Genomic DNA, 13537 nt, shown 5'->3' with positions numbered 1-13537 from the left:
ATTCATGAACTTTACTTTCGGCATTCTCAATGCTTTTCTCGCAATTTTTCAAAAATTTTGTGTACTCCTGAAGCGCAGACCTGGCCCAAAAGCTCGCACTTCACTCACTGCTGCGGCCGGCCGGCGGGCGTCAAGGAGAAAAAGCGTGTCGTGCGCAGCCCTCGCCGCCGCCGCGCGAGGAGAATCGAGGAAAAAAGCGCGGCGCGGAGGATAGTGTCGCTACTTTCAAATTATCAAGGGATTTTAGTCGAGGGTAGCTCCAAGCCTCCACTGGTTTGAATTGAAACCGCGCTGTCCACGCTGGCTAGCCTACCAGGCCTTTTTAGAGCGCAGTTCTCTGGCGCCCGTTCCCGCGTTTCACGTTGTCGTCGGCGTCGCCGTTGTTCCTCGTCACTATACTCGTAACCTAGGGTGCCTGGCAGTGCCTCGATACGCACCCGCTCTCCGCTGAGGGTGGCGCCACTCTTGGAAGGGGTCGTAGCCGCCAAGCCCGGTTCTTGGGAGGCGCCGCCGCCATTTTCTTACATTCCGCTCCCGCCGACTCACCCTGCTAGACACAGAAAGCGGCATTCTTCACACAGTCTCTTTGCAGAGTGTCTAGATGCTGCGTTTCCCAGTGCAGTAACAGCGCAAAAATGACGGGAGAATGTTTTCGTTTCATAGAGACCAAAAAAAAGATTATTGACTGTGAAAATGAAGCGGAACAAGCGGCAGCGCCCGAAATATGCATATGCAGTGCAAGTACCTGACTTCTCAGCAGTGCTAAATTCATTTTTGGGCTTATTTCAGCTATTCTGGGCGACTGTTCCTGGTAATCAGACGTACGATTTTGTGTGTTCTTGTCGAAGGTGCCATATTTTACTTTTACAGCCTTCTGATATTTTATCGCTGCAAGCAGATGTGGTCTCTTAGACCTATATCCGGTGCATTTACATCTCCATTCATTTCACTTGGCATCACGAAATAAGGCTCAGCCTTGTAAAAATATTAACGATATTTATCAGCCACGAAGATTAAATAGGATTGCGTCACGCTTGCTTCATTAAAAGCCCTCACTGCCCATTTAATTTTTAGAAGTGCATATAGCAATGTGAAGAGTGAATCCCGGGGTGCAAAATAGCACATGACGCGTTAGGCTTGTATTTCTTCGCGTTGCATTAATTGGAAGCTATTATACTTTTTTTCTGAGCGAAAATATTATGCTAATTACGATATTTATTCTAGCATATAATCCTAGCTTCCAATGCAAGGACGCTCTTATCGAAACAGCAAGCAATAGATATGCCTCTGACAATTCTCAATGAGTGTGTTACTGATGAACGGAACTTGATTTATCCGAGCAGTGAAGCGAAGCACTCTCAAGAACTACGAGGAGCACTTCACTTGTGTTATCGCGTGGTGTACAAACAATATACCCACTGTGAGTCACCGCTGAAATCGCTCCCATAATACTTTGCAAAGGTAGACCGGCCATATGCATGAACACATGCGCAGATCACAAGGAAGCAGTCGGCGAAATGCTATTACACCAAACTGCGACTACGCAATACTCAGCCACATGTTGCTGGTGGTCATGGAAGCGAAATTTTTGCTGGTGTTAGTCTTCCTTCAAACACGTTGTAATCAGAGTGAATTTTTCGTATACATGCACAAAAGCGTGAGAGAAGTTTAAGCTTAAGAATCATACGCTGTATTTAACTTGCAGTAAATCGTTGTTCGTAATCATTTTGTAGATATTGTATTTGTACATCAAGATATTAAATCATTGTTCTTTCATGTGCCTAAGCCGTCATGTTTTGATTGCATAGTGTATACTTGACATACTTCGCCCCCATTGTATAATAGTGACAACGGCAATAGACATACAGTGCGAATATGCGGCAACTTATTTCGTTTATTTCACCTTCTTTCCGCTATACCCACACGTAAGCGCAATAACAGTTTTCACGGACCGGTATGACAACGACGTCGAGCAGTTGCCCGCCGCGATCACCTATCGCGAAACAAAGATATCCCCTAAGCTTTCGCTAATCGTCTCGAAATAGCGAATGCATCCCCGCATCTTTACTCTTACTCTAAAGCGCGATCCACCGTTCGCCGCTGCGTGTACCCTCCTCCCCTCCCTCTTCCTCCGTGGCGGCGACCACGCCTGTTCTCCGAATGCTGCATGTGCTCCTGAGTCCTGCCGCCACCGTTCGCCGCTGCGTGTACCCCCCCCCCCCCCCCCCCCCCTTCTTCCATGTGTGGTGGTGGCGATGGTGTTTTCCGGTTGCCGAAGCGCCGGCTTTGCCTCAGCGGATCACGGTGCGTGCATCCCAAGCCGAAACGCAGAGCCACGCTGACTTGACTCGCTAGCGGCGTCAGCGGCATCAGTCCGTCGCTGCTATCTCTTCGCCGCGCAACGTTCCTATGGACCCACGCGCTGCCTCCCGCGACCTCTCGATGCCACCCCTGTGCGGTGGCGACTAGTGGCGACGGATCTCGACATGTGCACCGCCGCCACCGTTCGCCACTGAGCTGCGGTCAAATTTCGCATTAGGAAGTAACGTAATCGTCCGCAATTTTCGTCATCCTTTCCGCGTTGGTAGGCGAAAAAAAAAAAAAAAAAAGAAGCGTGCGTGCTGGCGTGTGCTTTGCTTGCAGCTCCGACGGCCATACGTCTCCTTTCCTTTTCCCACGCCTTGGACTTGAGATACATCTTGGAGCTTTTATTTGAAGCCACCCTCTCACTTCCTCCAGCAAAATGGAGACAAAGCAACTGAAAGAAAACGCTGACAGGTCACGCACGAGTGACGTAGAGCCTTCATCACTTTTATGATACCTGATTGCACGCCCAGGACCTGCGAAGATCTCCTTGCTATCCCAGCAGCCTCTAGCACCACGGCTTTTAAATCGTTGTCTTCGTCTTTTAAGTTCTCGTGCGTTTATTGCCAGTGCTGGCCACCAAAGTGGCTACGCAGTACGCGGAGTAAGATGCGCCAAAATATTAACGCGTCTGTTTCGTCAACATTATACATTCAGGTATCAGCACGCAAAAACGTTCGAACACGTCGCTGAGGTTTATTAATGGCAAGCAAGCGCGGTTGTGCTTTAAACCAATCAAAGCAGCGAGTGACGTATAGAGTATTTGCAATTCACGCGAAAAAATTGTTGATTAGTGTGATACACGCGGTATAGTATACGCTGGCAATTAATGTATCAGGCCGGAATAGCCACCACCGACGATATACGTTGAGACCGTGCGATTGAGTGGCTCAATCCAATCCATCATCCACCGCATGAAATTTCGTACGTTACTTTTCGCTGCCCTTGCTAAGCTACCCGCCACATTCCACTCTTTCTCTCCATACCCTCACCCTCCCTCATCTTCTTCGGAAGTGGCGATGAAATTACTTTCTCTACACTGACTCTTCTCCACTGAGACTTTACTCGCAGCCGCTAATGGAAGGCTAACAAATTTTCTATTTTTTTGTGTGGTAATGGGTTTTGTAAAGCTATCACATTAAACCAATAAACGGCCGAAAGCGGCAGTATCGGAAGTGCCGAAGCAAGGCAGGCCCGCTGTACACATTAGAGAAACGGCTTCTCTCAAATGCTTCTCATGATGCGAAAGTAGCAGAGCCAGGGAGGCTATGCGTGCTGCCGGTGAAGGCGGATACACGTAGCCGAATACCCTGGCCAGCCCCGGAGCGCACGTGAGCAGTCCTAGAAGGCAATATGCTGTTCACTAAATCGTTTTATGCTCTTTGTCACGGAGGCAAGGGTGCCTGCATTACGCTGGTCTCCATCGTTGCTTTTCTTTCTCTGTACGGACCTCCATACAAGCACTGACATCGATGTGGGACGGACATTTTGGAATTATGGACAGACAACTCCCAAGCAACCATCGACGTCCGTCGGACGCCCGAGCACAGAGCCGAACGTCCTTCGCCGAAATCGGACGTCTGTAGGACATACATAAGCTATTTGATTTCGCACATCCATATTCGTACGTCCGTGGGAGGTACGGACTACGTCCGTTTTTGTACATCCGCATGAGACGAAATGTACGTGCGATGTACGTACAGAAGAATATGTTTTCAGGGCGTAGCATGGGTGTACATATATTTCCTTGCTGATTAAATTCGCCGTTTGAACATGTACAGAGCTCAGCGGTCATGCTGGCATTGCGAAATCAGGGTATAGACGAGCCGTATGGGAAACTACTGAAAGATATATATAGCGGCTTCACAGCAGCCATAGTTCTGCATGTAGAAAGTAACAAAATTCCTATAAAGAAAGGTGTTAGGCAAGGAGACACGATCTCCCCATGTACTATTCACAGCTTGCTTAGAGGAAGTATTCATGGAGAATACCCCAGTAATCTGCGATTAGTTGATGACATTGCCTTGCTAGGTAACTCAGGCGATGAACTGCAAAAGAATGATTGATGACCTAGACAGGAAAACAGAAAGGTAGAGCCCCGCCGGGGTGGCGCAGTGGTTACGGCGCTCGACTACTGTTCCCAAGGACGCGGGATCGAATCCCGGCCTCGGCGGCCGCCTTTAGATGGGGGCAAAAAGCAAGGCGCCCGTGTGCTGTACGATGTCAGGGCACGTTAAGGAACCCCAGGTGGTCGAAATTCCCGCAGCCTACCACTACGGTGTCTCTCATAGCCTGAGTCGCTTTGGGACGTTAAACCCCACAAACCAAACTAATTAAACCAACCAGAAAGGTAGACTTGAAAATCAATATGCAGACGATTAAGGTAACGTTCAACAGCTTCTGAAGGAACAGAAGCTTACGTTAGGTAGCGAAGCATTGGAAGTAGTAGATGGAAATGTCTACTTAGGACAGGTAGTAACCGCAGATACGGTCAATGAAAGGGAAATGACAAGCAGAATAAGATTGGAATGGAGCGCATTTGGCAAGCAATCACACATTACGACTAGCAGCTCACCGGTATCGCTGGAGAGGAAAATCTATAACAGTTGCATCTTATCTGTACTCACCAGTAGGGCTGAAACGTGGAGGCTAACGAAAAGGGTTCTACTTAAGTTGAGGACAACGCATAGGGCTATAAAAACGAAAAATGGTAGGTCTAACGTTCAGAGATAGTAAGCGCTTAGAGTGAGTCAGAGAAATAACTGAAGTTATTGAGGTTTGGTGAACATCAAGAAGAATAAATGGGCAAGGGCAGGACATGTAGTGCGAAGAGAGGATAACCGATTTTCGTTTAGGGCAACGAACTGCATTCCAAGAGAAAGAAAGCTTAGCATGGGGCGGCAGAAAGTTAGGTGAGTGGATGAGGTTAATAAGTTCGCCAGGTTCAAGTGGAAGCAGCTAGCACAGGGCGGGATTAATTGGAAGAATGTGGGAGAGGCCTTCACCCTGCAGTGGGTATAACCAGGCTGATGATGATATGATGATGATGAGAAGAGCTCATCCCACTTGTCTGGAGTGCACTCTAGTTGTATCCTGCAGACACACGAAACCTTATCGCAGCTGGTTCGCTATAAGGGCAAGATGTTTTTTTTTTTTTTTTTTTTTGCGGGTCTTGCCTATCCGGCTGCACTCCAGCGCAAGCACTAAATGTGAAAGTCAATACTTCCATTAGAATTTTGATTCATTCCCTGGAACATTGCTCGAGCATCTGAGACATAGGTCTGTCAGGCATGGACAAAAGCTTGCACGCCGGGGACTTGCAGAAAACAAAATTAATTCCCCTGTTTCCTCTAATCGTTAAATGGTGTTCTTCCGGCGGAATATGTACATCCTCCGTGCGCTTGAATGCCTTGCCCAACAACACAAAATTTTGATTTAACTGCTAACATTTCGATGTTTAATGACAGCTGTCCTTGTACAGCGATGTGTTATTAGTTAAAATTGAGCAGGTTACTGAATCGTTTAACGCATTTGACTCAGCCAAAATCTCAGCAGCCATGCAGGCACTGCGGAACCAATGTGTAGAAGAGCCTTACGTAAAAAAAATACTGGAAGGTACCTGTACACAAGCTGCACAACCAATATAGTCCTTCAGAAAGAAAAATAATAAGTACCAATAAGGTAAGAATGTCAGCCGGGAAAGTACAATCACTGAAATCATACGCACTGTTTGCTTATAAGGAGGTATTCAGAGACCTGAATTAAAACTAGTTGAGGGGTTGATGGAGAACACCTTGATTATCTGCTTTTCTCTGATGGCATTGCCTCATGAAGTAACTCAATGGAGGATTACAAGGCAGGATAAATGGCCTAACTGAGCTAGCAAAGCAGAACGGTGGGCCCCAGAAAATAACAGCAGATAACTAATTTTCAACAGCCACGGAAGGGAACAGCAGTTCACGATTGCTAGCGAGGACCTGGATGTGGTTAGGAATACGTCTACACCTATAGGCAAGTATTGAATTTGCTGCCTAGCTCTATGGGCATTTGCTTCAGCTCTGTTGTAGCGTGTTCGTTTCTGTGGTTCGTGAAAATGCGCAACATTCTAAGCAAGACGCATATAGGTCCCGGTTCTGTTTGCCGATAGCTTTGCGAAGATGTTTGTTTTCTCTAAATCAGCGATGTCGTGGGTCCTCTAAACGTAATATTTCGTGAGAAAACGATTGAGATGGGTTTCTTGGACCCACTGAGCTGCTTATTGTTAAGGAAATAAGTATGGGAGGTGGTTTATTGGCTTGGTCTACTTGGTGTAACATCCCAAAGGGACTCAAGTTGTGAGGGATGCCGAAGTAGAGGGTATCACTGCGGCGTTATTTACACGGGAGAGGCGTTTGCCCTGCAATGCGTGTATTCAGGCTGATGATGATTGCCCAGTACCTCTGCTCTCGAAGCATCTAAACGACAAAGAACTAGAAACCACTCGTTAGGGGATTCAACATTGCTCTTTTTGAGAGCCGCGAGGGGTTCGGATTTTAATCAGCGTACTGTGGCGGCAACACTAAATGAAATCAATAAACAATCAGAAAAGCCTGCAAGAGAGACGAATGTACTGTCCTTTCGAAAAGTAACCAGGCAACTTAGTTTGTTCCTGTGATGTATTATGAAGTTCGAAAGGCTTCCAGAACTTAAGATGGGAGGACAATCAGTGCTCACTTTTCTTTGCACGGTTTGTAGCCTCTCAGTAGGCATGAATTCTCCGCGGTGCGACTGAGAAGTGGACCCTGCAGTCTAGTTACCTTTGGCACGCACCCCCTGCATTTCGTACTACTGCTCCCAAGGACGCGGGATCGAATCCCGGCCTCGGCGGCCGCTTTTCGGTGGAGGCGAAAAGCAAGGTGCCCGTGTGCTGTGCGATGTCAGTGCACGTTAAAGAACCCCAGGTAGTCGAAATTTCCGGAGTCCACTGCGGCGTCTCTCATAGCCTGAGTCGCTTTGGGATGTTAAACCCCACAAACCAAACCAAACCAAACCAAACCAACCCTGCATTTCGTGCTCTGACAAGGCCCGCACAGGCGCTGCCTGAAAAAGATGATCGACAGGATACAAACTTTGCTGAAAGGCGGGTTGTTGCGGTGCCGTGTTATTCGAATCCAGTTCTTATGATGCAAGTGGCATATATACTCTGCGTGTGCCGCTGCAGCGTGGGAACGCCCGAAACCTTTAAACGAGCTTAGGACTTCGCGCTTGCGTTTTGGTGATGCGTCATAAGAGCCGTTAGAACTTTACCTGTAACTTTTAACAATGGAAGAGCACAGTAGCTTGAAAACAAAATACTGCTTCAATTCCTCGATGCCAACATGGGCGTTCTTAATTTTCATGTCCAAAGAGAAATGCCTTCGTTTGATTAGAAAGCTCCTCGTATTGATTTTAGCGTTGATGAATTTAATACTCTGCAGTGCTTTATGTGAGCGCAGTTTGTCCGAGGCTGCACCCCAATCTGATTTTGAGAAAAATAAGACAATGCATGATTGCACAAGACCGGAAGTTCACATATTTTGAGGGATAGGGCCAGAGCTAGTACCCAAGTAAATGACAAATACGACGTACAGTCGACGTCACCCTTGTGTAGAGCGCTCGGGCAGTGCTCATCCCGCAATAAAAACTGAAATAAAAAGTCAGCCCACGATTAGCGGACAAAGTGCTCATGCCCACCTTCTGCACAGGTTTGTGTGGATCTACTTCCGTACAAGAATTGATTGTTAAAAGTAGAAACTGCGACGAGGTATCGATTTTTATGCAGGGAAGTGCGCCGATCAAGCGCTCTACACAAGGCTGACTTAGACTGCACAATTTAGGTATCTAGCGTTAGTTTCATTTAGATATAACGTTGGTCGAATAGAACTTTTTGAGTACATGGGCCACTGTGTCGAATTTACATATTCCGGATGCTTGTTTCTGAACTGTGTTCGGTAAAGTGCTGGAGCTCAACTGTGCCGCCTAGCCAAAGGTAGAGCACCCGTGAAAATGGGTAAGCACATAGAAGCCTCGAGCATGATCATTCTGCGGAGCAGTCGGCTAGTTCCTTTATTGTGGACGTGTATGATAGCCGTTCAAATCCTACTTTAGCCCCTACATTTTAACTCGTTTTTGCTTTAAATGTACACCACGCAAGTCATTAGTTCCTTTATTGTGGACGTGTATGATAGCCGTTGAAATCCTACTTTAGCTCCTACATTTTAACTCGTTTTTGCTTTAAATGTACACCACGCAAGTCATTAGTCAGTTATACAGTAGTGTGTGTTGCCTTTTAGGTCACATTTTCAAAAGAATATGAACAAAAATTGCTGTTATCTAGGCGGCAATTTTGTTTCCATGAATCGACCGTTTCTTACCTTGAAACAGCGATTACTGCCTAGCAATAATTCACAATACTCCGTTGGCTTGTTTCTTAATTTTCTGATAGCACTCAGTGATGTTTCAGGACCAAACTCGACGTTTAGAACGTTTTCTGATGTCCCGGGATATTCGTGCGGTACACCACTTAAAGTTCGAAAATACGCCAATAGCAAACACTTTATAATGTTCATTCGGGTGTTGCTTAATTACGTTTCAGGTAGCGCTCGGACATGCCTTAGAGGCAAAATTGCTGCTTAATATGCTTTAAAACTATACACTGGATGTGAAGGCATGCTGTACAGGTTAAAGTTCGGAAATAATCGTATCGGACGATTTCTCACTGCTGGAAGAACAGCTTCTGAACGTGCATTAAGAACATCCGAGATGAAGACGACAAAGCTGCGCGCCACTCACGTGCTTCTGGATCGGACCGAGCCTGCACCTCCATACATGCCCGCCGTGCACCACGATCTACCTGCCCGACCGAAACCCGTAAGTGTTGGCCCGCCGCTCCAGTTACCTTTTTTACCAGTTACCCTTTCCAGCTTTCTCTAAGTGGGGAACCTCGGCACCACGTTTCTGTCGCGGCACCGAGGGTGTGGAACCTTGCCCATTGTTCTGAAGCGGCGTCAGGCTTTAGGCATCGAGAGACTCGGAAGATAGAGTGTAAGCATGAGGTAGCGAGGTGTGGTATACCGACCGTACACGGCGTAGCCTCTTTTGCGTACTGTGTTTCTAAGGGCGGGCTAGCATTGGTTACCGGCAGCCGGTCAACCATAGCGATACTTTACACAGATGCTAGGTGGAGAGTGCTCGTCTCCTTAAAAGGAGTGGCGATATATGTGGTCTTATAGCGCCCGCCGATGCTATAAAGCGGAGGGGCTGAGATCAGCGTTACCAGCCGTGTTAGAGGAAAATAAAGATGTACAGCGCGTGCTCGGCACGGGCTGTTCAGAATGAAAAGCCTGCCACGATGGTCATCTCGCTCTGGTGCTCCGCTGCGACCCTGCAAGTTTGCAACAGTCTATCACACGACCAGGAATTAAGCGGATGATTAGATGCAGAAGTTGGCGTTGTCCTTCCGGAGCAGGACAGGGGCGTTCAGATTGCTGTACCAAAAACTGCTAAGTGCCACGTGTTTACTAATGTGTTAGCGTGCGCTTTTTGATCGGCTGTTTAACACAAACTATTGGAAAAATCCTGCGCTGATGAGAAGTGAGTTCTCAAAAATCGAACAATTCATATTGCTTCTGCTGGTAGGAAGCTCAAGAGCAACTAATTAAAACGAACCATCTGAAAGCGACATTTAAAAGTGTACCTGTGTTTAAATATACATATGAGTGTGCTTTTTCGCGTCCTTTATTAGGGCCTGTATATTGTTTTCAGCTTTTTCCTTTATGAATGGTAGTTTGTGGATACTTTCGCCGATTGTCGTTCTGCTCGAAGGCCCTCTCCAGTGGGAAATCACTCGGTGAAGCCAAGTGACAGCCATGTAGTGTTGTACGTAAGCCGCCAACATTACCCAGATGCCTCTTCTCAAGACATGTATGTGTGCATGCAGAAGCAGCTTTTCTCAGGACAATGCACGCTCTCCACTCACGCATCTCGCTCCAGCGCCTTTTCTTTCTTTATGTGGAGACTTTTAGAAATGGAATGGGGAATAATGTTTTAGTGACCACGCCGCTTTCGTCGCATTTTGATCACTCGTTTGTGGATGTTGTTCATGAAGTTGCACCGTGCTCACTGTAGTCCTCTGTGCTTGATACCTTTGAAAACGTGTTTACGTGCTAATTTTGAACATGCACAGCGTTTAGATGGTGGAAACATGTTTCACCCTGGCACTGTTTGTAGGTACATATATATCTTGTGCCCTGTCTAAAGGTAATTAGGCGTTTAATAAGGGCATAGTGTTCTAGCCCAATAGAACTAAAATGAGGGCTGTCAAGAGTCGCTTAGCCTAGATTGCATAATTTTCTTTTTAATTAATTATTTGATAACTGATAATTCACCAGTATGTAAATATCGGAATCAGAAATAGTCTATTCAGAAGCTATATTTTGTCTTGAATGGCATCTGGCTGAAATGTTGGCGCCATGGTATTCTACGAGGGAAGTACTTTTTTTTCGCTGACGTTAGAAGATAGCTCGAACAATAAAAAAGCTTCAGTTTGACATCGAAGTTACTCCAGCTTCCGAAGATGCGTCTCAAAGAGTAAAATCGGCTTTGCGTTGGGAACGCAATCACAATATTGTCCCCGACAAACGTGGTTTAAAACAAAACAGCTCAGCTGCACTTTTAATGAAGCGGAGCCCGAGAGACGAAGACGACGTTCGGCCACGTGCCAAGATATGGTTCGGCCACATGGCGCTGTCAGAAGAGTGACAGCAGCGACCGTCACGTTCGCTGTCAAATGCTGGGGTTCAGACGTAAAGTTTGTCTTTAGAATCTCGATTTACCCGTTGACAGGTTCGGCAAGGCCCCGAGCTACACAATTTGGCCGAGTGAGAAGCAGTGACACGTTCGCTTCAGCAATGACGGTGCCCATCCTTGGTCAAGACCAAGGCGCCAGAACCTTGCGGAATGTAATGGCTAGCCAGCTGCTCATGACAGAAAAATCAGCGCCAGTAGCCACTAGTGCGGTCCTGTCACAACTGTCGGCGGTACAAAAATTTCAGCAGAAACCAGTCGTTTGCAGCCCGTTGGTAAGTTCGTCGGATCGGGTCGTCGCTTCAAATCGTCAGGTGGAGACTGCTGCATCTGAGAAGTAGCGGGGGCCTCACATCCGGAGGTCGCCATGTTTTGTTTTCCCGGCGAGGTGACGCGCCTCTGAGTTTATTCAGGAGAGTCGACTTTGGGATACAAAGCGCCTCGGGATGATGATCGCGACTGCCGTTGCTACGACGTCAGGGGTAACTCACCAGTGGCCACGTAATCCTCAATGTCCTGCGGTCTTTCACCATAGCAATGTCAAGGCACGTCCGGTGAGGATCTTTTCAAACCCATTCTTCGGTACGGGCAATCGCGAATGATGTGGCCGGTCTCCTCGATGTGACAGCAGAGTGGTCGTCTTTTTGGCGTGCGTCAGAAGTGTGCCTTGCTGATAGCAGGGCATCGGTCCTGCTGCTGTTCGAAGGGGCGTAGGTAGCGGTGAGGTGGTACGGCAACAGGTCGGAACGCAGGTGGCTCAGGGGCAGGTCGGGGTTTGGACGTCGCTACATTATGTCTCTTGTTGGGGTGCTGATGGTGGCTGCACCGCTCGTCGAATTCCTACATGGACGACAACCCCTGTTGAAGGGATGCTTGCAGACAGAGCATTGAAGCGGATGTTTCGAAGATCTTCGAGGACAATGCTCCTCACAAACGTTTGCAGTGCCTTGTCAACGGCGGCTGGCATGGACGCGCAGTAGTGTGTGGCCGCTAAACTTACCTGGCGGCCGTATTGCGCCCTTCGTTCTGGTAATGAAAGTTCCATGCTCGTGGCTTCTTTGGCAAAATCGGCGACGATTCATGGAGGGCCGCGATCGATGCCAGCAAACAGTTGCTCCTCCATTCCTCGCAAGAGTACCTTCATTGCCTCAGACACGACAGGGTCGGCGCGACTGTCGCGTCATCTCCTCCCCAAAAATGGCCACGCTCTAGTTTGAATGCTGGGACCTGGACCGACTGTTGATTTCTGCGTTTTCTTTTCGCACCTACGAGCTGAATGTTTCAAGAAACTCACAGCGAACAGCTTCTCAGTTGAAAAAGGGCGCCTCGTGGTTCTCAAACCACTTCTTGGCCGAGTCTTGCAGCGCGAAGTACACGTTCTTCAGCTTTCGCTCGTTGTCCTATTGGTTGAACACGGTCACGAGGTTAGAAGCTGGTCAACCAGTCTTCCACATCCTCGAACCGAGCACCGTGAAATGGCAGTGATTGAGGGGCAAGAAGAGTGAGCGGTGGGGCGAATTACCAGAGTACTGACTTGTCTGGTTGCCGGTAGTGAATGTCATGGCTGGCACCGGTGTGGCCAGTGGCTGGAACTCTGGTTGCAGGCCTCGGAGACGACGGCTCGCTTTATGGACAGCTGTAGCGTCCGCGCGTCGGTGAGCAGCGTCACTGATTTCGTCATGGTCAGCGTACATGAGAATCTACACAGCACCTGCATCAAATGCCACCGAGAAACGTGGCTAAAAACAGAACAGCACAGCGGTTTTTTAAATGAAGCGAAGCTCGAGAGACGAAGACGACGTTCGGCCATGTGCCAACATATGGTTCGAACACATGATGGCGCCAGAAAAACCACAGCAGTGTGGTAAAATGCGATTGTGGCAGTCATGTGGTAGCTTTTTTAGGGCGATAAATAAAAGGGACTGAATGGTACCTTGGTACAAACCTGCTTTTTTATCAATGCGCTGTTCAACTCCAGAGGTGACGCCTTTTTCCTGAAGTCAGTAATTAAGTTAGATAATTAGCTTTTTTTTCAAATAGTTAGGTAAAGTATATCATACTAGGCCACTATATTCTGAGGAGCCTTTATTATTAGGTTTGTCTGGGTTAGGTCACCCCTGCTTTTTAAAGCTTTGATATACGTGTAGCTGCGGGGCCTGGTAAACCCCCGACCTGAAGCTGTTCCACTTTAAAACATGTGCCTATATTTTATATAATCCAATTTGGCCATAGATATGCACGTGTTCAGGCACTAATTCCTCTTTGAAGGCGGTGGCTCAATTAATAGCCATCAAGACATGCATACGTTTTCGGGTCAACGACTTCTTAATTACTCGGAATGGTTTATAGG

The sequence above is a fragment of the Amblyomma maculatum genome, chromosome 5 (genome assembly GCF_055883805.1).
Source record: "Amblyomma maculatum isolate TAMU_Amacu chromosome 5, ASM5588380v1, whole genome shotgun sequence".
NCBI lineage: Eukaryota > Metazoa > Arthropoda > Arachnida > Ixodida > Ixodidae > Amblyomma > Amblyomma maculatum.
This window is presented reverse-complemented; position numbering follows the sequence as displayed.